This window comes from Macrotis lagotis, chromosome 8, assembly GCF_037893015.1.
Source record: "Macrotis lagotis isolate mMagLag1 chromosome 8, bilby.v1.9.chrom.fasta, whole genome shotgun sequence".
Lineage (NCBI taxonomy): Eukaryota > Metazoa > Chordata > Mammalia > Peramelemorphia > Peramelidae > Macrotis > Macrotis lagotis.
Window position 1 is genome coordinate 52,492,790 of NC_133665.1, and position 27,115 is coordinate 52,519,904.

The 27,115-nt window shown below is 39.0% G+C and overlaps 1 protein-coding gene and 1 long non-coding RNA gene across 3 annotated transcripts in view; one reads left to right on the plus strand and one right to left on the minus strand.

Annotated features, from left to right (window-relative positions):
* Positions 1–26,770, minus strand: part of AXIN1 (axin 1) — a 211,180-nt gene extending 184,410 nt beyond the window's left edge. The window contains exons 1-4 of one of the 2 annotated variants that reach the window (XM_074197015.1): positions 26,669–26,770; positions 24,892–25,022; positions 17,058–17,183; positions 6,581–6,746 (exon numbers count right to left, since the gene is read on the minus strand). The gene's annotated coding sequence lies outside the window, so the exon portion shown is untranslated. Of the gene's footprint in view, positions 1–6,580; positions 6,747–17,057; positions 17,258–24,891; positions 25,023–26,668 lie in introns of those variants that run through there. The other variant, XM_074197018.1, reaches the window with a different exon arrangement.
* Positions 203–6,401, plus strand: LOC141495563 (uncharacterized). Its single transcript, XR_012470808.1, has 3 exons — positions 203–301; positions 5,426–5,484; positions 5,990–6,401. It is a non-coding gene; the product is annotated as an uncharacterized LOC141495563 (long non-coding RNA).
* Positions 26,771–27,115: the final 345 nt, after the last annotated feature.

Genomic DNA, 27,115 nt, shown 5'->3' on the forward strand with positions numbered 1-27,115 from the left:
ATGTACATACACACCCCATCTCGGATGCCTCTGTTCTTGTTTTCCCCCCATGCCTGAAATATACTATGTCTCACCTCTTAAGAGTCTTTTGTTCCCCACAAAATTCAGCTTAATTGCTACCTTTTCTATATAGAACCTTTCCTGATCTCCCATTGCAAAAACTTCCTTGTCTTTAATCTATAAACATCTCCTGTATAGAAAATTCAGCCCAATGGAGTGGAGAGTCAGGAAGACCTGGGCTCCAGCTTTGCCTTTGACGTATCTACCTCTGGGATCCTACTCAAGGCAAATGAAAACAAAGGTTCAGTATAAGCTAAAATATTCTTAAATGACTGTGTTAAAAAGTAATTGGAAATAGAGTAAGTTTCCAGAACTCTGATATATGAAGGCAACAGAATGTTTTGGTGCTCTTAGACCATTCTAAGCAACTCTTTATGTCTTTAGAAGGCAGAGAAAGTTCTGACATGCATTAGTTCAAGTTTTCTTAGCTGGGAGTTCTCTAAACCGATGAAATTACATCTCCAATCCCTATCCTTTATATTTCATATTTGCTTTCATATATACTTATATATGCACATGTTGTCTTGCCCCACCCCATCATAGGATAGAATATAAGTTCTTTGTCTTTGTATTACTGTGTCTAGAATAAGTTGCTTTTTAGTCATGTTCCACTTTCCAAGATTCTATTTGATGTTTTCCGGGCAAAGATACTGAGGTGGTTTGCCATTTATTTCTTCAGCTCATTTATACAGATAAGGAAATGGAGGCAAAGAGAGTTAAATGGCTTACCCAGGATCACACAGCTAGTAAATACCTGAGGTCAGATTTAAACTCACAAAAATGAGTCTTTCTGACTTCAGAACCTGCACTCTATCTACTGTGCCACCTAGCTGACCACCTAGAATAGAGTAGATATTTAATATATGCTTGTTGATTGATTGATAATTTGACTTACGATGGACTTTTTGTTTTTATTTAATCACTTTCAGTCATGTTCAATTCTTTATGATCTCATGTTGGGATTTTTTTTTTTTTGGCAAGATACTAAAGGGGTTTAACATTTCCTTCTACAGCTCATTTTACAGATGAAGAACTGAGGGCAGAGTTAAGTGACTTGCCCAGCATCACAAAGCTGGTGTCTGAAGTCATATTTGAACTCAGGTCTTCCTGACTCCAGATCCAGCACTCTAATCCACTGTACCACCTAGCTGCTCTGTGAAGACACAATGTCGTATTGGGAGCTTTTGCTTTGATGTTTTTCTATATCGCAGGAGAGGTTCACTCTTGAGGGCAAAGCAGTTGTAGGGGAGGGCATCTTTTCTCCAGAAATAACCAATATAGGGTAATAAAATATATTCTTAAAAATAAAACTAATTTGAGGGTAGTCTATTAAACTATCTCTAAGATCACTTCTAGCTTTATTCCATCATACTAGCTATATGACTCCAAACAAATCATTTATACTCTCTGAATATTAATTCTCTCATCAATAAAATAAGAAAAATAATATTTGTATCATCTATGCCTCTGTAAGTGTGACCTTTGACAAGTGTGACTCCCTGGTTCTTCTTTTTCCTCTTGTCAAATGAAAAGGTTGGTTCAGAAAGACTCTGAGATCCTTTCTTTTTCTACCTTTACTCCTTTGCAGCAGATAAGGTAAAGATGGGGAGAAAGAAGGGAAAGATGATATATAACACCAGATTTTTTATGGTGGTCATAAACTTTTTTTCCTTAAAATTTTTTGTTGTTGTTATAAGGAATGCATTGCTCTCTAGGTGAGGGGAAAGGGAGGGATCTGGGAGGAAATCTAGGTGATGGAAAACAAAAGATATTAATAAAATATGTCATTTTAAAAATCTATATTATATACATAAAATGCTTTATAATCAATAAGTGCCATATAATTATGAACTGTGATGATAATAATTGATAATGGTAATGATTAACAATGATGATGATGATGATGATTGTGATGGTAGTGGTGGTGATGATGGTTGGTGGTATGATAATGGTGATAATATTAATGATGATGATGGTGGTGGTGATGATGTCACTATTTATTTATTTATTTTTAGGTTTTTGCAAGGCAAACGGGGCTAAGTGGCTTGCCCAAGGCCACACAGCTAGGTAATTATTAAGTGTCTGAGACTGGATTTGAACCCAGGTACTCCTGACTCCAGGGCCAGTATGCCACCTAGCCACCCTTTGATGTCACTATTTAAAGGAGGAATTAGTTCTCACCACAACCTAGTACCAAAGGGCAAATGAACAGGGTGACTTTCAAAGCCAATTAAAGACAGAGAGATCCTGTCTCTTTGCTTGGCATACAGCACAAAGGCAGAGGAGAGATCCAGGAGAAATCTGAGGAAAGAGAGGACACTTTTAGAGAAGGTGTAGGTGTAGGGGCTCAGCAAGGGAGGAATTGCTTGAGATTCAAGTCCCCTACATTTGCCCTTGTGAATAATAGCTAACATTTATAAAGCTCCTTAAGGTTTGCAAGGCATTTTCCTATATATTATTTGATTCCCCTTTTAGAGATGAGGAAAGAGGGGTTAGAAGAAGTTGATTGACTTGCCTAGGTCACATGCATGGAAGCATCTGAGGCAGGATTCAGCCCCAAGTCTTCTTTATTTCAAGTCCAGTACTCTATCTCTTTTGCCACTTAGCTGCACCTGTCTAGAGGGTCATAGCCTTAGGAGGACAGGAAATTCATCTGTGATATACAGGAAAGAGCAGAAAGTCAGTGGGATGCTTCCAAAGAGCCACTTGCCCAAGTGGAACTAATTTGTCTTGGGTCAGGTGTCAGAGGATAAGAAGGAAGGTGGGTGATTTTACTGTCTACAACCTTTGATGATGTGTCCCACCAAAGTCCATGTTGCTCAACTGCTTTGCATGACTTGGACATCTTATATCATTTCTAGGACTTCCCTCCACAAACTAGCATGATTTCAGTTCATGCTATGCCAGAGTGTTCCAATTAAGGTGGCCAATGTAGGTTGTTGTTCTGGTTCTTGAAACTATTTGTTCTTCCCAAGGGACATGAAGCTGGTTGAGTTGGACAGGAAATAATTGGTGCTCAATGTACATAAGTTTATGTGTTACAAAATTCTGACTTGTACATATGTGAGAAACAGGAAGATAAGATAACCTGTTGCTAGCTACAGAGAATGAGGTCAAAATAGAGGTTGAGAAAGGGAATTCAGGACCAGCACACCCTTCAAGTCCAAGTCCCTGATGCTTCTTTCTTTACTGCTCAGGTGAGTTTAGAGTAAGAGGGAGGGCTCCATAATAGGGAATGGAATATGGGGACAGGCAAAGAAGCATATACTCCTGAGTCAATGAAGGGGATCTGTTTCCTCAACTATTAAATGCAGAGATGAGACTAGATGATTAGATGTCATCAAAGACCTCTTTCACCTCTAATGAGATTCTATGGCCTCAGAGGTCATCCAAGGCAAATCAGCCTTAATGAGAACCTTTTCTGCATTACCTTGCAACAACTTAGCATCCAGTCAGAATACTGCTCAGGATGGGGAACTCACTAGCTATGGAGGCAGTCAATGACTCTTGAATAATTCTCATCTTCAGGAAGCCTTTCTTTATATTGAGGTACAGTTTGCCTATTAACTTTGGCCCTGGTTTCCCTGACACTGCTCTATTCTATGTGTTCTCCTATTATCTGTCTGACCAATCTTCAGTCTCCATTGCTGGTTCTTCTATCTAGGTTACATCTACTCTGTCCTTTACCTCCCTTCTTTACTCCTCGATACTGTTTCCCTGGACAATCTCAGCATCTTCCATGAATTTAATTATCATCCCTATGCTAATGATTCTCAGATCTACTTTCAGGGATATGATGATTATATGTTTAAAAAGAAACTGTTCAGAATAGGGTAAAGTGTGGGGGCATCTAGGTGGCACAGTGGATATAGCACTGACCTTGGAGTCAGGAGAACCTGAGTTCAAACCCAGCCTCAGACACTTAATAATCACCTAGCTGTATGACCTTCGGCAAGCCACTTAACCCCAATGCTTTGCAAAAACCTAGGAAAAAACCAACAAAACAAAAACAGAATGGGGTAAAGTGTGTGCAAGACTTTTTTTTTTTTGAGACAAATAGGGTTAAGTAACTTGCCCAGGTTCACACAGCAAACAGCACATTTTTAAGCTTATTTTGCATTTAATAACATTTTATCCATTACTCTTAAGACCAGTCAACCAACAAAATAGTAAATCAAGTCTCAATTTGCAATTTTGGCCAATGGCCTCTTTGCCTCATCTCTCTCTTACCTGGCCTTAATCACTGAATCGATATTACCTCTGTCAAACTGTGACCTGGGAAATACCTAGCATTAAAAGGTGTCTAGATGATGGCACTCATAGCCGTTTGGTTGGTCTCTCCACCACAATCTCGCCACATCTCAGTCTACCCTTTACTAAGTTGTTCAATTACTAAGCTTCCCTTAGGTCCAGGCTCTATTCAATAAACTTGAATGGCTACCTATTGCTTTCAGGATCTAGTATAAAAACCTCTATTTAGTATTCAAAGTCCTTCATAAACTGGCTCCTTTCTGCCTTTCTAGTTTTTTTTATACCTTATTAATTCCCATAAACTCGGCAATCCAGTTAACACTGGCCTCCTTCTCTTCCATTTCTCCACTTTGAACATTTTTCACTATCAACATGCCTGGAAATTCTCTCCTTATTTATTCTGTCTTCTGGCTTCCTTGGCTTTCTTTAAGTCTCAGATAAAAATTCTATTTTCTACAAGAAGCCTTTCCTCAAGCACCTTGATCCTAAAGTCATTCCTATGCTGATTATCTCCTATTTATCCTCTCTGCATCTTGTTTGTGCATAGTTATTTTTAATGCTGTCTCTCTCCCTTGGGAGAAGACTGACTTTTGACCTTTTTCTTTGGATCCCCAGCCTAATATCAGACATGATTTAATAGAACAAGTTTGCTTCCTTTGCTATATGCCAGACCCTCAGAATAAATGTGTCTAGAGGTCTCTTGTGGACCATGGCCCTGGTGTCTGAAAAAGGGTGAGTGTTCTAGATCTATGTTTATGTCCTGAGGCCCAGATGTTCAGTGATTGCCATCAAATCTGTATGATCCCTGTAACAGTCTTGATGAGAGCCCTCAAAAGTTCCAAAGGAAGAGTCTTTGGAGAATTGGGGGGGGGGGGATGGAAGGGAGTCAATTATCTAGCCAAGCTGCCCAGATGAGGAAACTGAGGCTAAGAATGGTGATTTAGCAAAGTTCACAAAGGAAATCAGCAGCAGAGACAGAATCTGAATGTGACTCTGATGTCTCCCAATCCTCTCAAAACCACTGGTGTTTTTACAGTCAAATAAGAGAGTTGGAGAATCAACTACAGTCTTTCTACATAATGTGCATATTAATCTATTGTATTTGATTTTCCAGACTTCTTGAGATGTCAATTGAAGTTCCTTTGCTGAACAATGTTGGTGAATGGATTGCAGGTAGTTTGGAAATCCTACCAGTCCTGACCTTCTGTACCATAATGGGACTACTTCTATCCTACCATCTACCACCAGAGAAGAGCGGAGTGAAGAAGAGGGGAAAAGAAAAGTGAAGGGAGAAAAGGAGAAGAGAACAGGGAGAGGAAGGGGAGGAACAGAGTTAAAAGGGAAGGGAGAGTAGGAGGAAGAAGGGGAGAGAAAGGGACCAGAAGAGGATGGTAGAATTCTCTAGGAAATCTTCAAGTACCTATTTCAGAATGTACCTTTTTTTTTTTAGGTTTTTGCAAGGCAAATAGGGTTAAGTGGCTTTCCCAAGGCCACACAGCTTTATTATTATTAAGTGTCTGAGACTGGATTTGAACCCAGGTACTCCTGACTCCAGGGCCGGTGCTTTATCCACTGTGCCACCTAGTCGCCCCTGAATGTACATCATACATCTAGTTGCTAGGTTGGATAATGAGAAAGGTCCTGGTCTGACCAAGTCTAAATTTCTTGTTTCTCTCAGGATTCTGTGGATGGAGATGGATGTTTTTAGTTGATGAAACTTTGGACTCTTAGAGGCAATACAATGTAACACTGGGCCCTGAAAACACAGTATAATGGAACTCTGGTAAATGGCAATGTAATGAAATAAAATTCAGAATCCTGGTGATGGAAGCTTGCTACCCTTCTCAAGATCTTAAAGAATTAATTCACAATGCCTTCTAAGACTGAAACAAGTTGATCTTGTCTGGAGCTATCTTACTGTCCCAAATAATGAAATTATGAGTCACTTCCTAAATGAGTGCCATTAGTTCTTCCTGACTCTAATAATGAAATTCGTGACTGGGGAGTGGAAGATGACATATAAAGAACATCTATGGCTGTTCTGATCAGAGGATTTTCCTAATAGAGAAAGAATTTAATTTGAAGTACTAGAGCACAGAATTTTTCTAGTGGCTGTCCCCTCCCCTGCCTCAAAGGTATAGAGAATGGACTTCAGCTGATTGTGAACTGGACTCTCTCCTCAACAAAGGGTGTCATCCTCCTCCCCCACATCATATCCCTCCCCCATATCCGAGAAAGCAGAGTCTTCATGGACTTTCTTGCCTTTCACCTGTAGAGGTCGTGCCATCCACAGTACTGCTTGACCAGGGTCTTGAAGTGGCTCTGGCAGACAGCCAGTCTGTGTCCATCTTCCTCCTGCTCCATTGAATGGGATTTCCCCCAGCTTTCAGGCTGGAGAAGAGCCCACGGAACTTTGGTTCCTTGAGACTCCCACCCTGTAGAGAGAGATATAAGAAAGATCAAGGCTGTCATCTCATATATCTTCTGAAAGACGTCAAACAACTCCTGCTTATCTGTAGATCTTTCTTCTTTGGGGAACAGAAGAGACGTTTTTTCATCAAGTCAGGAGATCATAAGATCACAGGAATTAGAACTAGAAAGGATCTTGTAGATATTGTACCATTAAAAAAAGATTTTATTAGTTCTTTTTTTTTAAGGTTTTTTTCAAGGCAATGGGGTTAAGTGGCTTGCCCAAGGCCACACAGCTAGGTAATTATTAAGTGTCTGAGGCTGAATTTGAACTCAGGTACTCCTGACTCCAGGGCTGGTGCTTTATCCACTACTCCACCTAGCCGTCCCAAAGGTACGGATTTTTAAAACCATTTACTTCATCTAATTCTTAATCTGGGGTTCATGTTACTTATGACCTTGGATAGGAAAAAAACTGTAACTTTTTCATATGAATTTATTCCATATGAATGATTTCCTATGCATTTTATTTAATGCTTTTAAAAAGCTTAATTCTATAATTACCTAGTTGTGTGGCCTTGGGCAAGCCACTTAACCCCATTGCCTTGCAAAATCTAAAAAAAAAAAAAAAAAAAAAGTTTAATTCTGAGAAGGGTTCTTACACAGGTTTCTACCATGTTGCCAAAGGATCCATGACCAAAAAAAAAATGTTAAGAACTCCTAATCTAATTTTATCCTGTAAAGTAGATGAGAAAACTGGGGTGAAGGGAAGGGAGGTGCCTTGTCCATGATTATATTAAAAATAAATAGCAGGGGACAGCTAGGTGGAGCAGTGTATAGAGCACCAGTCCTGGAGTCAGGAGGACCTCAGTTCAAATCCGACCTCAGACACTTAATAATTACCTAGCTGTGTGACCCTGGGCAAGTCACTTAACTCCACTGACTTTCAAAAAGAAAAAGAAAAAGAAAGAAAAGAAAAGAAATAGCAGCACTGAAATGTAAGCCCAGATCTTTTGATTCCAAATCCAGTGGAGTTTTTTCCCCTTTGTGGTCTTTTATCAATTTGGACAGACAAGACTACATTAAATAAAAATGAATAATAGTTAGGAAGCTCTTCATACTGAGCTTATTCCTACTTTCCTTTAAATTCCTACCATTGGCCTTGTTCTGTCATTTCAGATCAAGCAGATGGTGCTGCCTCTTCCCCATGATAACCTTTGAGATACCTGAAGACAATTACCACATTCTCCTTTAGCCTTCTCATCTGAGACAGAAAAGAATCAATTCTTTAAATCAGTTCTTATTTGGAATGACTTCCATTCTTCTTATCATCTTGGTTACTCCCTTTGTACATACCCTAGTTTGTCATTGTCTTTTCTAAAACATGTAAACAAAAAGCCCCAAAATAAACAATAGATGGAGTCATTACTGGGAGTAATATCTCCACAATAAGACAGGCATGCTGATGCCTGTGGATCTGTGGTGGATCTGTGAATTGGTCCAAACCTCTGCAAAAAATTTAGAACTATACAAAAATATCAAAACTTTTAACTCAGAAATCTCAGTACTAGGGATTTATCCCAAGGAGACTAAAAAACTGAAATTAAAGTTCTATAAATGCCAAAATATTCACAGCAGCACCTTTCTTTTTTGAATTAACTAATTTATTTTATTGAAGTAAAAGGGTATCTCCAGCATTTGACATTATATAGCAATAGGAGATCCATAAAACACTTTTAAGATTTCAAATTGCTTTACCAATAACATCTTACTTGATAATGAATCTAAAAATCTCATTTGAAAAATGAATCAAATTCCTCTTTGACATATCATTGTCAAAATGAATTTTCATCACTTTTGTTTTTTAAAGTCATCTTCATTCTGTCAACATGTCATTTACACTCTGTCCTTCATGCTCCCTTCCAGAGAGTCATCATTTAAAGGAAAGAATTCTTAAAAGGAAAAAATAGTTCTCCAAAACTAAAAACTCATCAAAAAATTTTTATGTCATCTCTAACATTCTGTATACATAGCCCTCATCTCTTTAAAGAAATGGAGAGAAATATATCTTCTATCTCTTCTTTTAAGCCAAATTTCAGATATACTTTATTTTTGGTAGCAAAGAACAAGTAATTGCATATTCATTGAGCAATGGCAAAACCAAATGCGCTACATGAATGTAATTAAATATAAGAAAAGATGACTATAAGTAATTCAGAGAGAGATGATGAAGAAAGAAGGATTAGCCAGAAAAAACATTTTGCACAATTACTAGAATAATGTAAACAGAAAAACCAATCAAATGAAACTGAACATTGTGTGATTCTAATGACCAAGTTTGACTCTGGAGATGAGAAAATTTAAGAATCTTCTCTCTTTGAAGAAGTATGGATATGAAATGTTGTAAATGTTGTCTGACACAGTCTATGTGTTGGTTAGTTTTGTTAAACTGTTAAAAAAAATTTTTTTTGGCAAGAAAATGGGGTTAAGTGACTTGCCCAAGGACACAGGGCTAGGCAATTTTTAAGTGTCCAAGGTAGGATTTGAACTCAGGTCCTCCTGACTCCAGGGCCAGTACTCTATCCACTGTGCAACCTAGCTGCCCCCATAATTTTTTTTTAATTACAAGGGAAGGCTCACTCATTGATGAAGAGTATATTCATAATTAAAATGATATAAAGGCATCAGTAAAACTTAAAATTAAAATCAAGGTGCCCAGAACAAAACAAATGACACTACCTCATGAAATATTAAGCTCCAAATCACTGAAAGTATTCAAGTAGAGTCTGAGGGACCATTTGTTAAGGCTGTTGTAAAGGGTTAGACCACATGACCTTTGAAATCTTTTCCAATTCTGAGATTCTGAGAATCTAGGCTTCAAAGACCATATCGTCTTTAATAGCTACATGGTAAAGAACAGATTAGACTAGGTTGAATGATATAGATCAGAAAAGCTAGTAGAATTTAAAGAAAGATGAAACCAATGGGAAAGGAATCTTTATGGAAGGCTCCAATGAGGAGGCAAACTTTGAATTGGGCCTTGAAGGATGGGTAGGAATTAGAGAGACCCAGACACTGGGGAAGGATTTTTTAAAAGTGGTGAAAGAAGAAAAAAAATTAAAAAGTTAAAATTTAAAAAAAATTTAAAAATTTAAATTTTAAAATTTTAAAAAAATTTAAAAAAATGATGAAAGACATAGAGGCAAAAATGAGCCCAGTGTGTTGGAGGGATTGTTAGGAGCAGCCTGAATGAAGCAGAGGCTATGCTCTAGAAAAGGAAAAATAAGGTTGAATTCCAAGCTAAGGAATTACATCTTATTTGGTAGACAATGAGGACCCACAGAGGATTTTTGAGCATGGGAATGATCATTGTGGTCAGACTTAGGCATTAGTAAGATTACATTGACAGTGTATAGCTCATATTGGAAGTGGGGTGGGGGGGAGGCTTTTAAAATAGTCCAGGTGAGAAGTAATGAAGTCCTGAAATGGAGTGGTAGGCATGAGAATAGAACAAGATGGACAACAAAGCTATTTCTAAAGTGTAATGGAGAAGATTGGGTAACTGCTTAGTTATGTGCATGAAGGCTATCTCCAAGAATTTGATTCTAGAACATTACAAAAGTAATAGCAGCAATACTTCTGATAATCTCTGAGAATGAAAGTCAACAGAGTCATAACTAGTCATTATTGTAGCCGGGATAATTACAACATCCTGGACAAATGACACAAAGTACTCCAAGTTGGAGATACTAAAAATCAGATATATTGGGACTCTATGCTTCTGTCGCTGTAGAAGATGCTCCTGAGGAAGGAAGTATACTGTTTGCTAATTACAGAAAAATTTAAGGTCCAAGAGGATTTTTGCTAGATATTTTAGGATAAAGGCAGGAATTCAGATCATGTGGATAAAGGATAAAGACCTTACCTAATTTGATTAGCTTTTGTTCTGATCTAAATTAATTTGCATTAATTTGCTAGAGATGTTTGGAAATTCTAACTCAAATAGTTAAGTCAAATAAATGTCTAGGACAATGGTTTGTGTTTCCATTCCAGAAACTTTAAGTTCAAAAGACAAATTTAATCTTTGGGGTACTCTGCCTGACTTTTGATCCTTAGATGAAAATGGTGTTTCACATCCTAGATTATAACCAAACAACCATCAGCTAGTCTTTACCAGGGAGAATTTTTATCAACATTGCATATCAAAAAAAGGATGGGTATGGGGCAGTTAGGTGGCACAGTGGAGAGAGCATTGGTTCAGGAGGACCTGAATTCAAATCCAGCCTTAGACATTTAATAATTACCTAGCTGTATGACCTTGGGCAAGCCACTTAACCCCATTGCCTTGTTAAAAAAAAAGAAAAAGAAAAAGAAAGGATGGGCAGGACTAAAACTTTCAAAGAGGTACCCTAAAGCCTAGATGATGTTAACAACAAACATGGAATCATAAAAATATTTAACATCAATTGAGGTCAGCAAGAAATCAGGAGCGGCATTGTAGTGTCAGAAGTATACATCATTTCTCTGCTATGATTGCTTACTCTTTCATAAATAATGAAAAGTATTTTTTTGGGAGAGTGTGTACAAAACTTATGGGGAAAATATTCTTTTTCTAAATTTTAATATTCTTTTATCAATTACATGTAAAAATAAATTTAACCTTGTATTTTTTTTTCAATTTTGACTTCCAAATTCTCTTCCACTCTCCCTCCTCTACCCCTCAATAAAAAGATATGTAATTTGATAAAGGCTATATATGTGCAGTCATGCCAAACTATTTCCATATTAGTCATGTTGTGAAAGAAAATAAAGACCAAAAAATTCAAGAACAATAAAATAAAATAACAAAGTAGTTTGTTTCAATCTACATTCAGATTACTTGAATTTTTTTCCTCTGGAATTGGATATGTCCCTCAGAATAGTCATGGATCTTAATATTGATGGGAATAGCTGACATTCACAGTTGATCATTGCACAAGATTGCTGTTACTGTGTACAATTCTCTTGGTTCTGCTTATTTCATTTTGCATCAGTTCATGTAAGTCTTTCTAGGTTTTTCTGAAGACATGCCACTCATAATTTTTTTTTTAGATATTTGCAAGGCAATGGGGTTAAGTGGCTTGCCCAAGGCCACACAGCTAGGTAATTATTAAGTGTCTGAGGCCGGATTTGAACTCAGATACTCCTGACTCCAGGGTCAGTGCTCTATCCACTGCACCACCTAGCCACCCCCACTCATCATTTCTTACAGCACAAATGTTCAGTGGCAATCATATATCACAACTTGTTCAGTCATTCCCTAATTAATGGGCATCCCTTCAGTTTCTAGTTTTTTGCCACCACAAAAAGAGTTGCTCTAAGTATTTTTATACATTATAGATTCTTTTCCTTTTTTAAAAAAAATCTCTTTGAAATAAAGACCTAATAGTGGTATTGCTGGGTCAAAGGGTATGCACAGTTTCTTTGTCCTTTGGCCATAGTTTCAAATTGATCTTCAGAATGGTTAAATCAGTTCACAACTCCACCAATAGTACACTGTTATCATGGGGGAAATACTCAATTGCTACATTTCTTAATATGTAGTTGTATTAAAAACCTTTAATTCAAAGTAATTATATCTTGTGGCTGAGTAGTAAAAGTTAATACACTGGTGGGACCTCCTGAACTTTGATTTTTGAATGAATTTGGAACCTAGGGGATCTTTTATGAGAGATTGCTCCCATTATTTTCCCTGCTAATTAGCAAGTCAGTCAAACTGAGTCATAAAGTCAACTCTAAAGGTCCCTAAACCTTGAACTGGTTCAAGACTTTTCAGGCTTAAGGTGACTTCCCCCAACCCAGGTTTGAGATTTTTATCTATCATCCTATAATAAGATCAACTGCTCACATTTCTGTAATGCATTAAAGTTTGAAAGGTTATCTTCTCTATGAAGAAATTAGAGGAAAATTTCTGTGGTACCTTCAAAAACAAACTTTGAACCAGGGAAGTGAATTACATACCTCCCTTTAGTCCCTCATTTCAATATCTGAACAATAGCCTCTCTCATACAACTTAAATGTGTTTTCTTTTAAGTCAGTTCTCAATAGAAACAAGCTCTGTAGGTCATCTGACAGAAACCAGGCACCCAGGCTTTCTGGTCTCATGAGAGAAAAATACAGCCAAACTTCTTACTTTTTCCTAACTGTGCCAGCTGTAGGATTTGACTCAGTTTGCCTATCTGCCTACCTGCCTCCCTATTTCTCTGTCAGTCAATTACTTTCCTGTCTGAAAAATCATCTGTTTGCCTATCTTCTTATATGACTATTTATCTTCTAGCCTGCTGCCTGACCAATAACTAACATATGTCTATATTTATATTTATATTTATATGTGCACACACATATATGTATACACACACACACACACACACACATATATATATATGTGCAATGCTTTAAGGTTTGCAAAGCACCTTGTATACATTCTCTCATCTGACCTTTATAACTACTCTGTGAGGTAGTTTTTACAGGAACCATTCCTGTTTTACAGATGAGAAAACTAAATTTCTGATAAATACAAGGTAATCCAACTATTAAATGTCAGAGCTGGAGTCAGGAGAATTCTGAATCTGAATTCCAGTAATCTTCCCATTCTATCAGGTAGTTTGATCGTTGAGTGGATAGAGTACTGGGCTGGACCTGGAATTAGGAAGACTTGAGTTCAAATCCAGTTCTCAGATGCTTACTAACTGTATGACTCTGGGCAAGTCACTTAGCCTCTGCCTCAGTTTCCTCAATTGTAAAATGAAGATATTTACAGCTTCCAACTCAAAGGATTGTTGTAAGGTTCAAATGAAACATTTGTAAATATATTTATTTCCTTCCTTAAACTATCAGTTTGCCTGACTCACAATAAGGTTACCTTGCCTTTAAAACTTTATTTTTAAAAAAAGTACAATCTGCTTTTTCTGTCTACTACCTTTCTTCAGGACATTCTATTTGCCAGTATGACAATTCTCTGCCCATCTTACTGTCTGACCAGCTCTCTGGTTGTACAATTGTCCATCTGATGAAGTTCATCTGCCTATTTGGATGCCAGTCTGCCAGTCTATATGATTATTATCTTACTTGGTTTGTCTATTACCTACCTGCTGCCTAAATAAATATCAATTCATTTATATGACAATCTGCCAATCTGTGTCTGCCTGTATAGTGTTTTCTGTGTCTGCTTACTTGTCTATGTGATTGTCTCTTTAACTAGCAGCAGTCTGTCCACTTGTATGACTTTCTGTTTTACTTTATTCCTATTGAGATTTATCTATCTGTCTTGAGAGCATGAGTCCTGAGAATTGTCCCTCCCTTCTATGGATGTCCCAGAAGACACTTGGGACTCCTCTTAGGTCTTGACTGGGATCTTCCTAGGTCCCTGGATTATTTGGCAGATCCTTGGTTGTTCCTGATAATTTCTAATATTTCATCCCAAGAAAGCTGTCCCAAGTTAGCTAACTCAGTCTATTGGCACTGGAATATGGTCATATGTGGAGGATCAGCCTCAAAGTTCCAACTAGGAATAAAAGATACCCTGGTCTTCCTGAAGGAAAACTATAACTATTACACTCTAAGAAGCAGGAAGTGTTGACTTTGTCTGCATTCTCCACCCTTTGGATCTGTAATTAAAAGCCTTCCTGTCCCATGAGAATTCAGGGGAGTTAAGCATCTCCAGGAACCACAAGATAAAAAGGAGTCGGGCCTATTAAACTGTAGTGTCTCACTCTGACCACCAGGGGATCTTCTCTACTGAGTGTCATTTCCCCCCACCCCATTTCCAAATGGTGCCTCAACCTTAATTAAGCAAGGCTAATGGCACAAGAAATGTTCATCAAAGACTCGTTGATCGCTTTATTGCTAGAGAAAGAAACACAAAGTTCATAGGGCTGTCTAAGTTTTCCATGTGAAGCGGTTTGATAAACAGCTACTTTAGAAAACTACACAAAGGAGGTATGGAGAGAATTAATACTATGACTGCTCCTGGGGTCATTGGTGGTGAATTCTGTAAGGCCTTGGCTTCTGGAATTGGATTACAATTAAAGAATTGGTGCCTGGTCATCTCATGGTACCAGTCCCTTGATAAAGTCTCAAATTCAAAAATTCTGGAAATATCAGAAACAGATGGAAGAAGTCTTCTGTTCTGGTCTAAACACTGTCTCTGGCTTTTTCCAAGATGTACTCGAATAATTAACCTTTTCTCTGTTGGTCTTACTAGACTAGATTTCTCCACCTCTTTCACCTCAATTTATTCCTCGTGCAATAAAATCAAACCTGGGGAAGACTTCTAAGAACAGTTACGCTCAGAAACAAAAGCTTCCCGTAGCAATAGGAGATGAAAGTTCAGACTCTTCATTCAGTCATTTCAGGCCTTCAACAATGTAACCCCAACCTAATTAACCATATCTCTCATTCTTCCCTTCCATGTACTCTATACTGGAACCAATCTGGATTGCTCATGAAGTCATCAAACATACCTTGTGCTTTTCTTTCACTATTCCTTTGTTCATCTTGGCAATAAAGTGAAGATTCTTGCTGGGACAAAGTACATCCCTTCCCTGACTCAGTCCTTTATTCCTCTTACACCAAGATTTCCTGGGGCTCTATCATATTCATGCCCCACCCTCCCTTGGAATGACTTGTCCCAGCCTTCCCCCTCCATGATCTGTTGGCTTTATTTGACCAGGATCCTCTGGAGAAACTTAGAGCCTAAGGCTTTGGAAGTCCATGCCAGTGACCCCAACCCAGCTCAATTCTTCTTTTGCTTCCTGCCGCCCTATGATGTGTCTCTTTTTGCTGCCTAGAAACCTGGCCCTGGCTAAGTTACAAATACACGATTATGTATGCTGATGTCTGTCCCCAGCAGTCCTTTGTTGCTATTGAATATGTCGTGGCCAACAAAAGTGCACTGGATTAGCCACAGTGGATTAAAAGATTTGCCTCTCAGAGTTTACCTAATAATGTAACAATTGACATAGAAGGAGGCTTTGAAACCTACATGACTCTCTTATTTCACCATCTGTGCATTCTCTTTCCATTGCTGTGAAAATATGACTGAGAGTTTTCAGGGAGTGATTACACATGGCCCCTGGCTCCTGCTCTCTCTTTCCCCCCTGATTCCCTATCCCCAAACACAAGTCACCACTGGACTAACCAAAGTCATTCTTACCTTCCTTTCAGTCATGTCCTGCTTGGCTTCCTCTCCAAGGCTATTGGGTGGTCTAACAAGAGAAAGGTGACTAGAAATTCTAGGGTAGTGTGTCATTTCCACCCCCAGAGACAGAGGCTATTCTGAAACTAGGTGATGGAATGCCCACTGGGTCCGGTAGGCACCCCAGCCAGAACTCATCTTGGAATGAGCTCTTGGATCAAATGCCAGCCCTGGGTGTCTTTGTTCCTGCGGGGGGGGGGCCTGCCGGATGGAGTTTACCTCCCTTCTAGCAGGGACCATCAGATTTATTGTCGGCCTCCTTCCCTGCCCAGAGCAGGTCCGCAAGATGCACGCACATCAGTAATGACATGGGGAAACATGGAGGGCATCAGTGGGAAGGCGGATGCCCAGCTCCCCCTTCCGTCAGGCTGAAGAGATACAGTCCTCTCTTTGGATCATAACAGCACACACACATCCACACATGCACACAAATGTGTCCTCGCTTTGATCTCCAAAAGAGACTCCATTTACAAGCCCTTAATAGCTAGCAGTCTTTGGAAGGACGGGTTCTTCAGAAGTCCCGAGTAATGAGATTTGGGCATCTGGGGGCCGCTATCCCCCTGTTTTAGGTGGGAATTTTTTTTTCCTTCTTTCTTTCCGTGAACCCGCTTTTTAAGCCCAAAAGACTTGACAATGAAATGTCACATCGTCCAAGAAGTGGTAACCGGGGAGAAGGGGGGGGTGAGTGGGTGGCGGGGAAGATGGAAGGACCCGGGAGAGCCCAGCCCAGCCGGGGGTCTTTGATGTGGCCCCGATGCGAAATCTGATGTGAAAGGCCGATGAGAACGATTTTAGGGGCACCATCGTGCAGGGGGATTTCTTTTGACCACCAATTGACCCCCCACCCCGCTCCCCCATATGGATTTCTTTGTTTCTCCTCCAAAAGCCCATTTTTCGGGTTATTTTTGGGGAGAGCCTTGGGTGCATGTGTGTGTGTGTATGCCCGCAAATACTGAGGGGCGGAGGGTGGGGTGAGGCCAGAGGGCCAGCTGGGAATCAGGGGAGGAAAAGGGGACACCCAAGGGGGGCTGGGGGACAGTGTGGTGGCAAGGAGAACAATGAGCGAGAAGAGGAGGGAGATGGGGACCCGGCCTGGCCTCACCTGCCTCACTCGTGGTGCTTCCTCTTGCCCGGCTCTCCCGCTGTCCGCCATGATGGGCCTGGCCCGCCGTCCAGAGCACTTTCAGCCACTCTAGGAAGCAAGTCCCTTTTCTTGGTAACTGTGTGGCTGGAAGATGAGAATCCTTACTTTATATTGCTGCTTGGGCTCCCCCACCCGATTGGCTGAGGCGGGGACCAGATGATGGGCCTTAGAATCCTATCGTAACTATGGCAACCAGCCCCTTTAGACACCCTGCCACGGAGTCACTTCTAATTGCTGGGTAAACAGGCTAGTAGTACTGACTACTCCAGTCCAAGGTGGGGGGTGCGTGTGGCTGGGTGTTCTGACTCTCTTGGAGGGGTCAGACAAGAACGTCGGAGCTGAAATCTCTCATTGGACAATAGCTGTTGAGTGTGCTTGGTGAGGTGGATATCTGTATGATTAGGAATGGGTATGCTTGTATTTGTATATTCATGCTTATGTGTATGTATGTATAGATGAGTGCCCACCCATACATATACCCTCACACATACATGCATCCTATGAAGGGGCATTTCCCCCGAGCATCTGCCAGTATTTCCTTTGAGGAGGCTGATTTCTAGGCAGTTCCATCCAGCCTCATCCCAAGCTGAGGCAAACCTCAGCCATGGCCATGTGGCCCTAAGCAGATAATAGCCCTGCTGTATGTAATCTGCTGGGAAAGGGGTGGGGGGAGTTAGTGAAGAGAGAGAGCAAAAGATAGAGAGAGAGAGAGAGAGAAAGCAAGCAGAGAGAAAGAACCAGAAAATGGAAGGAAAGACAGAACTGGAGTAGAAAGACAGGCAGGTGGTTCTCAGCAGAACCCTGTTCATGGAGATTTCACACTGGCTCATCCAAGGCTGACTGAGGTCAGGGCTGGCCTGTGGCCAGTGACATTAGCAATTCAGAAGGGGCTCCTTCTGGTTAGGCCATGTTCTCTCCCTCCCTTTTCTCACCCTCTATCATTGCCCATCAAAAAATCTGCATGTGCATGCCCAAAATATAAATATTTATACTCAACACAGATGTCTGTATTCATAACCTCATGCTGTGAATTCTTCATCCCATTCCTGTGCCAGAACTGTGACCTTGGACAAGTCACTATTTCCCCCCAGGGGCTGCAGTTTCCCAATCTTAAAAGGAAGGGGTTTGTTCAAGATGATCCAGCTTTAATAGTCTTTTTATTTTGTGAAATCTAGAGTCCCTTAAGTGTCTGAAGGGACTAAAGAGGAATTGCGATTTATAACACTGATGACAGTTATTTGGTCTCTAGTTATTTGATTATTTGGTCTGTGGAGGTTGGCTCTTTGCGGTGGATGCCCAATGGGCTTTAAATTTGGGAGGATCTGTCTAGGTCCCTCTGGGAGTTGGCTGCTTACTTGACTTCTTGACAACAGGAAGGAGAAAGGGATAAGAGGTAGGAAAGGCCATCTATATAGAAAATTGCCTCCAAAGCAGGGGGGTAAATATTTAACAACTGGTCCTTGGGGTAGGTGTGGGTAGGGGGGAATGGACTCAAGAGTACTTTTAAGTTTACTTTAAACTATGAACATTTCTTCCATCACTTTCTTAGGTCTAGGCAACCAAAAGTCCAATAAATCAAGCCCAGATTGGAGGGTGAGCCAATTTCTGAGGAGCCAAATTGTCACATTGAAAATTTAACAATTTAGCTTGCTGGCATGAGCTAGTTCCTGCATACCCCTGCTCTAAAGGCCCCAGAATGGAAGGGAATAATTTCACAAAATGCTGTCTTTATAGCCCTGCTCTCTTTCTCTCTATAGCAGAATGGAAAACACAGAAAGACCTGGTTTTGAATCTTAGGTCTGCTGCCAAGATCACTCCTGTGGGTTTCAGTTTACTTATATGTAAGATGAAGAGGTTGGATTATATCAAGGTTCTTAAATTTCTTTGTATATAGATGTCTTTGGGAATCTAGTAAAGCCTTTGGAACCTTTCTCAGAAAAATGTTCCTAAATGCATTAAACGAAATATATAGGAGTACAAAGGAAACCAACTACACTGAAATGCATCTATTATCAAAAAACTTTTTTTAAAAAAGCTCACAATTCCCAGCTCTCTAAGATCTCTTCTAATCATGAAATTCTACTTAATTTCACTGTTTTTCAGATTCTTGGTTCTCTCCCTACAGTAGCTAGGATTTATCTCTTTTGATCCTCACAAACCCCCCAGAAGTAGCTATTAGCATCCTCAGGTTACAGAAGAGGAAACTAAGGAAGACAAGATTAAATGACTTGTCCAAGCTCACACAGCTAGTGTCTGAGGTCACATTTGAATTCAGGTCTTCCTGACTCCAAACCGAAGTGCACCTGCCTTCTCCATTGCAGTCTATGTGATTGCTAACTCCATAAATAAATTTGTCAGCAATTCTTGAATGTGTACCATTTACGGGTTGTTGTTATTTGCCCTTCATTCTCAAAGAGGACCATGATATTAGGGAGGTAATGCTCTGACATACAGGTGAACTGAATTTAAGTGAGGGGGGTGCTGTGCAAAGTCACCAGCTTCACTTTCTCCTCCAGAGTCATCTGAGTCCAGTGGCCAGATATGGATCTGGAGGACTGGAGATAGTCCTGGATGCAGTGGGAGTCCTTGGTATTTTTTTAAGCTAATCAGTTTGACCTAGGCAACATCCATTCAATGATAAGAAATAACTAGATAAGAAAAAAGTGAGTCAAGAATGATTTCTTGAAGGAACTGTGGAATTTAAATGAAGACTAAAGCTTACTATCTTCAATTTTTTAAAGTTGCCTTGTGTATTATGTCACTTTTTCTCTCTGTTTTTTCTTTCATTTAGATCTAATTTTCTTTTCACATGTTCAATATTAATCTTGTTTAGCATGGTAATACATGTAGAGCCTATATTACTTTCTGTCAGGAAAAGGGGGAGGGAAGGGAGGGAGGGAGAAAAATGTAAAACTCAAAACTTTGCAAAAAAAAAGATGGATGAAAACTATCATTGCATGTATTTAGAAAAACAAAATATTTAAACTGTTTGTTTTTGGTTTTTTTGCATGGCATTGGGTTTAAGTGACTTGCCCAAGGCCACATAACTAGTAATTATTAAGTGTCTGAGGCTAGATTTGAACTCAGATTCTTCTGACTCCAGGGCCAGTGCTCTATCCATTGTGCAAACTAGCTGCCCCTAAAATATTTAAATTAAAAAAAAAAAGAATGACCTCTTTTACCTAGTCAAAAAAAACCCCAAACAAACAAACCAAGGTCCTAGAGATTTTTGGCCAAAACAGAAGCAATTGTTATTTACATTCACTCTGAACCAATCAGGGCTCAATGACCTAGTGAGACTTGGCCTGGTACCCATTATTGACCAATCAATGACAGTCAAAGTGATTTGGGTTTAAGGCATGGTTCTTAAGAAAGAAATCTAAACTGTAAACCCCAAGATATCTTATCAGGCTTCAGAGATCAAAATTTACGACCCTTTAGGCAGAGGACAGGCAGGTAAGGATGCTTCAAGACATTTCTTGTTCAAAGGGAGAGAAGGAGATGTAGCTGCTGGCTACTTAAGTTCCTTCTGCCTATGAGGAATCATTATTCGGGAAAGCAAGGAAGGAAATAAAACAAAAACTTATTAAAGAAGTTACAACACATAAGAAAATGGTAGGTAAAGAAAGAGATAAAAGAGCAATCAAGTTGGGCTTGACTGGGCCAGAAGTCAAAGACTGGAGGCTCTGAGCAGAGTCCAACCCAGGTTTTTATGTCTTGCCTCTCATTCAGAGGGCAAAAGGTGGACTCCCCTCCCATTCTAAGATCAGGCTACAAATTTTACATTAAATTACATTAAACAATGAATCAATAGTAGTCAATAGCAGCCTTTAAGATTACAAATTTTGTTTCTGTTACAATCATAATTCTCTACTTCTAGTCAATTTACATCTCAAGAGTAGGAAACCTTCACCCAATTTAATAAGATCTCCTAGTTCATAATTCTCTTCATCTTTCCCTGCATCATTCCCCCCCCAAAATTATTTGGGACTCAGATTCTTCTGGACCTTCTAGAGTCCATTTGGAGATGAATGCATCACAGTGAGAGAATGATTGCTGATACAGTGGGTTGGCATCCTGCAGAGGCTGGTCTTGGAGATATATAGCTAGAAAAATAAAACTCAAGGGAAAAAAATTGAGCAAGCAAAAACCAGAGAGATTGTAACAGAGAAGGCTATTTAACAGAGGTCTAATAATTAGGGGAAAAACTAGAAGGTGTATAAAGAGCAAGAATTATACTTTATGATCCTGTCAGTATCAAAATACCTTTTATAAGAACATGGGTTCCAATACAACACAGATTTGTTGATGGATGCCACATAAGTTGCAGCCAAAAGTTCAAAAATAGTATAAACAGATATACTGAAAAAGCATTTTAAAACTGCATGTAACCAAAAGGTAATTTGCAACAGAATTTTCTATTTTGCTTTGACCATATATTTAGAATGAACAAAAATTCTAGCTGAAGAATAGATTTCTCTTTTGGATCAGTTAAAAAATATATACTAATAAGGCATTATCCTGATGTAAACAGACATACTGATATTTCCTACTCTTGAGATGTAAATTGCCTGGAAGTAGAGAATTATGATTGTAACAGAAACAAAATTTGTAATCTTAAAGGCTGCTAATCTTGTCAAATCCGGTGGAAATCCCCATTCTTGAGATGTAAATCGACTACCATTGATTCATTGCTTAACTTAAAATTTGTATCCTGATCTCCTTAGGCTTCACCCTCTACCTAATTCTGGGTCCATTTGGGAAGGGAGCTCCCCTTTTGTCCACTGGATGAGAGGCAAGACATAAAAACCTAGGTTGGACTCCTCTCAGGTTTGCCAGTCTTCTTGACTTGCTGGCCCAGTCAAGTCCTCTTTTGTCTCAGTCTCTCTCTTTTCCTACCATTTTCTTATGTGGAAACTTCTTTAATAAATTTTTGTTTTATTTCCTTCCTTGCTTTCCGGAGTCTGAATAATGATTCCTCATAGGCAGAACTGAACTCGAGTAGCCAGTGTCTATAGAGACAGAGGGGAAGGAAAAAGGAAGAGGGAAGAGAAAAAGGCAAGAAGAGACCAAAAGATGAGATCTGACCAAGGGGCACCTCTATTAGTATAAGTTCCCCATTTTTCAGTTCAGTTGAACTGGGGCTCCAACTCTGGGCCAGCATTAGTTACAGTAGCTTTATGGTCTTTTACTGTCTCAGAATCAGACCCTAGGAGACAACTTTGCAATGTCATAACACCTATATCAGCTAAATTTCAGAGATATCTTGCAGTGAAGTCTTTGCCAGATCCTCAAAGGGAAATGGCCAATGGACAAAGGCCTCAGTCATAGTCTCTGTCCCTGGAAAAGCATCTTATCAAGTATTTCAAGTTGGAGTCGGGTGAGGTCACTTGTTCCCCTGAGAAAGGTACACAAATGGTTCTTGATTGTGCCCTCTTTCCTCCCCTCCTCTGCCCAATTATTAATGTCTCTCTGGGGAAATCTGGGTTGTTTCCATGTTCTAAACTATTTAAAGAATAAAATAACATCTTATTTGGAATGCTGATTACATCAGTTACTAAATCAGGTATGTCCAGATATGAAGAGACTTTTCTTTCCAGAGGTGTTGTTATTTTCCTCTACAAGTCAGAATATTTCTTGTGTTTAGCACAGTGTCTAGCAATAAGATTAACAAATTCTTATAATATTTCTTGTGTTTAGCACAGTGTCTAGCAATAAGATTAATAAATTCTTATAACTGATTTTTTTTGTTTGTTTTTGTGAGGCAACAGGGTTAAATGACTTGTCCATGCTTACACAACTAATAAGTTTCAAGTGTCTGAGGTCAAATTTGAACTCAGATCCTCCTGATTCAAAAGCTGGTACTCTATCCACTGCACCACCTAGCTGCACCGTTGTGCTTACAATGTTTCTTAAAAGCTCACAATGTTTCAGGTGCTATGCTAACCACAATAAATATATAGACAAAAAGTGAAATAGTTCCAACTCTCAAGGAAGTTATATTCTACCAGAGGACACAAATGTACAAAGATATATATATATTTAATACTTATCTCTCTAGTCTAGTTGCTTTTCTGCTATTTCTTTCTTGAAGTTAATAATATGTATACTTTTAACCAAATAAGTATCCCACTAGGTTTAAGGAAAAATGTTTTTTTTCTTCTCTCCTCCCCAGATCAGGAAAAGTAGGGGAAACTAGGCAGCCCAGAGACTAGAAAAAGTTGGTAATAGCTGTCCATAGTCCCAACAGATCTTGAGGAGAGGTTTACTAAACAATGAATAGAGTCTCATGGAGAAGTGTCTGGGCCTCTTTTCCCAGCTGGGAATTTTCTTTACAATCCCATTTAAGCAGACCTAGGTAAACCAAAACTACATCATACACTGTGGTCTGACTCTTCTCATTTCATCCCAGGGAGGCTTTTGGGTCAGAGACAAAGGTTCTTCTAGTTCTTGGGCTTTCTAAGCTCATTTAATCTTATTTTGAAGCTTCTACATAGTACTACGGTCTCCTTTCTCATATCTTCCCCTCTTAGGACATAAAATATTACATGGTAGAACTGGAAGGAGCATTTGGATTTAGCCTATCAGAACTGGAAGGGGCTATAGAACATAAGATGTGAGAGAAATGGATCACATAAAACATAGAGTCCATTTTACTAGCCTTTTCATTTTATAGGGGAGGAAACTGAGTCTAAGGAAGAGGGAATGATTTGTCAATGTTTCAAAGTCAATACCAGAGTTGACTCCTTCCATGGCAGAACCAAAACCTCCTGTCTTCCAGTTGGGTGCTCTTTTCATTGTATCATAACCCTTCAAAGTTTACTTTCTCCTTCTTGTTAAATCCCAGTTACAGGGTAGCTTATGACTCCCCAAAACATCAGAAGAGGGTAGCCAAGGACTGGCTATGTGGGATCTGCACATTTCAAGCCCAGGACTTATTGAATGAATTTGAATTGACTAAGATGGAAAATCTGAGAGTGAAATAAGAGTCACAATTTTAGAGTTATAAGAGATCTCAGAAGGAATCTGTCTAATCCCTTCACAAATAATGAACTGTGTCAACAACTTCTTTGTCAAGTAGTCATCTCACATACATCTGAAGGGTTTAAGAACCATCAGAGATTCAAGGCCTCTGGGAACCAAAAGGTCCTAGAGGTTTTCAAAGGAAATTCATATCCATCAGAAACTCCAAGCCTCAGAATGTTAAGGGAAAGAAACCTATGTTGATTGGAAACTAAGTACCTGATCCACATATAAGGAATTTATGGGTGTGTCTCATTTGGGGATAAGACAACAAAGATAGTTCAGAGTATAACTTCAATCCAGCCCTGGTGACTAAATCATCAGGTAGTTAACCCCAGATGCCAGTCCAGTAGCCAGGTCCACCTCCAGTTTATGGAAGTAGATACCAACCATGATGACATTGTGCTCAAATATCACAAGACAGAGGAGGGTGGAGGGCTCAAACAACTGGTTTTTCCTTCATCTTATGACTGGCAAACAACAAACTTCTTCCTCTTCCAATCCTGTTGATTCACAGATACTGACAAAAGAGACAAATATCCTTTCCCCCTCCTGTTACCTCTCCCTACATATTCCTTCCTATTAACCTTAGCACCAGCTGAGATACTGCTCATTCTCTACCCTTTCATTCCCTGGAATACTCATCCTTCAAGACTGTTCAAATGTCTCTATCTTCAGTATGTCTCTGTCTCTGTCTCTCTGTCTCTCTGTCTCTCTCTCTCTCTTTCTTTTCCCTGTTGCTCATGCCTTCCTTCCCAGATTACCTTACATTTCATGATGTACAACTCCTGGTGAGGTTTTGGCTGGATATGAAAACCTCTGGGATTTGTAGTTTTTCCAGTTTGGGAAGAGAGGAAACAAGATCAGCTCTCTGATATTGGAGGGTGGAGGCTTTCATCTCTGGAGCAGAAGATGGAGAAAAGAAGGAAGATGTTTATTTTAGGCAATCCTTTTATGGAGACTTGCCCAGCATTCAAATTTTATATTTCTCCTCATTAAGACAAAGAGAATAGACCCCTAGTTAAATGGACAAATGTGTTTTATTGCTAGTCCTGTGGCAAGATCTAAGAGAGAAACATGACCAAGGAGAGGAATAGGCAACCAACTCCTCCCCAGTCTTTTATTAGTTTTCTCAAAATTATTCTGTAAAAAAATACATTTGCTGGATTAATATTATTTCTCATAAACACCTGTGGTCAAATTGTCCTTATATTGCTATTAATTCATTAATAGTATCTACTTCACAAAGTTGTGAGCATCAATTGATATAATATTTGTAAAGTACATAGCACAATGACTGGCACATGGTAGGTGGTTATGGCATGAGACCATACAATGGGAACCACAAAGGAAAGAGAGACCTTTTCTAGGGTATGGCTCTACCTCAGCTCATTGTAAAAGGGTTTTGTTCTCTACTGGACAAAATGTAAGCCATATTATTAGTCTAAGAGCAGAATTACTATGAATTTGGACTCTATTTTTATAAATCAAGTTTATAGATAGAAGTTAAGGTAACAACAGTATATATCTTGCTATTTGCATGTTGTCACCCCAATCAAGCTTCCTGAAGATATGGATCATGTCTTTCCCTTTCTTTGTATTCTTGGCACTTGGTAGAATGACTGACATATGATAGGAACTTAATAAATATTTGTGGACTGAATGACACTTCTCTCCTTTGTTTGGGAACTCATCCTAAATCTCCTTATCTCACATTCATCTGATACTCACAGAGACCTAACTTTCTATAGAAAAATATTTCAACATCTGACCACTCTGTCCAATGCAGGCTCTCCAATCTTGTATTACTTTCTCTCTCTCTCTGAGCCAAGAATAGGATTAAACTCACTTTTTGCTCCCTTTGCCATGTCTAGACCTTTCTTTTGCTGCTATCACTTTGCAGCTTTCCTCTTAAAAGATTCACTCATCATTCAGATATTATCATAATCCATTAGAAGAATAGTTTTACTAATATATTTTGTTTTTACATCATCTACATTTCCTTCTATATATTTCCTCCAATTCCCTCCCAGAGAATAATCTTTTGTAACCAGTTCAATTTGGTTCAGTTGTTTTCAGTATGTCTGACTCTAAGGGATCCCACTTGGAGCTTTCTTGGCAAAGATAGTGAAGGGGTTTGCCATTTCCTTCTCCAGCTCATTTTACAATTGAGGAATTGAGGCAAACAGGGTTAAGCGCCTTGCCCAGGGTTACAGAGCTAATACAATCTGAGGGTAGATTTGAACTCATGAAGATGAGTCTTCCTGATTACATGTCATGTAGCTACCAAGAACTTTTAAAAAGGAAGAAGAGAAAAAATTTTGGCAAAACCAATAGATGCATTGCAATAGTTATATGTAACATTTCATATCAATGAATCACCAAAGAGCAGGGAAGAGAAAAAAATATGTCTTCTCTTATATGTCCTTTGGGATCAAGCCTGGATTTTTATAATTTCACAAAAATTCAGATTTTATGGTTATGAGGTAGTTCTTTTCAATTACATTGTTAAAATCATTATTCTTACTATTTTCTTAACTGCTTACTTTATATCATTTCATCCAAGTCTTTCCATGGTTTTCTGCATTCATTATTTTTATCATTGCACCCGTTCCTGTTGATGAGCATTGACTTCAATTCCATTTCTTTGGAAGGGTTACTAAAAATAAATTAAAAAAGGAATACTATAAATATTTTGGTATATATGGAGATGTTCTTTCTATTTTTTAATCATGAACCTTCTTAGTGCACATACCTAGCAGAAGGATTTTTGGATCAAAAGGTATGTATATTTTAGTTACCTTATTTGAACAATTCAAAATTGCTTTCTAGAATAGTTATCCCAAATCATAGCTCCAACAACAAAGCATCACTATGACTCATTACATATTTCCTCTGCATTAACTATTCTCTTTTCATCATTTTTATCAATTTTCTAGATTTTTTTTGAATAACATTTCTCTTATTATTCATTATTTGAATCATTCTTTTAT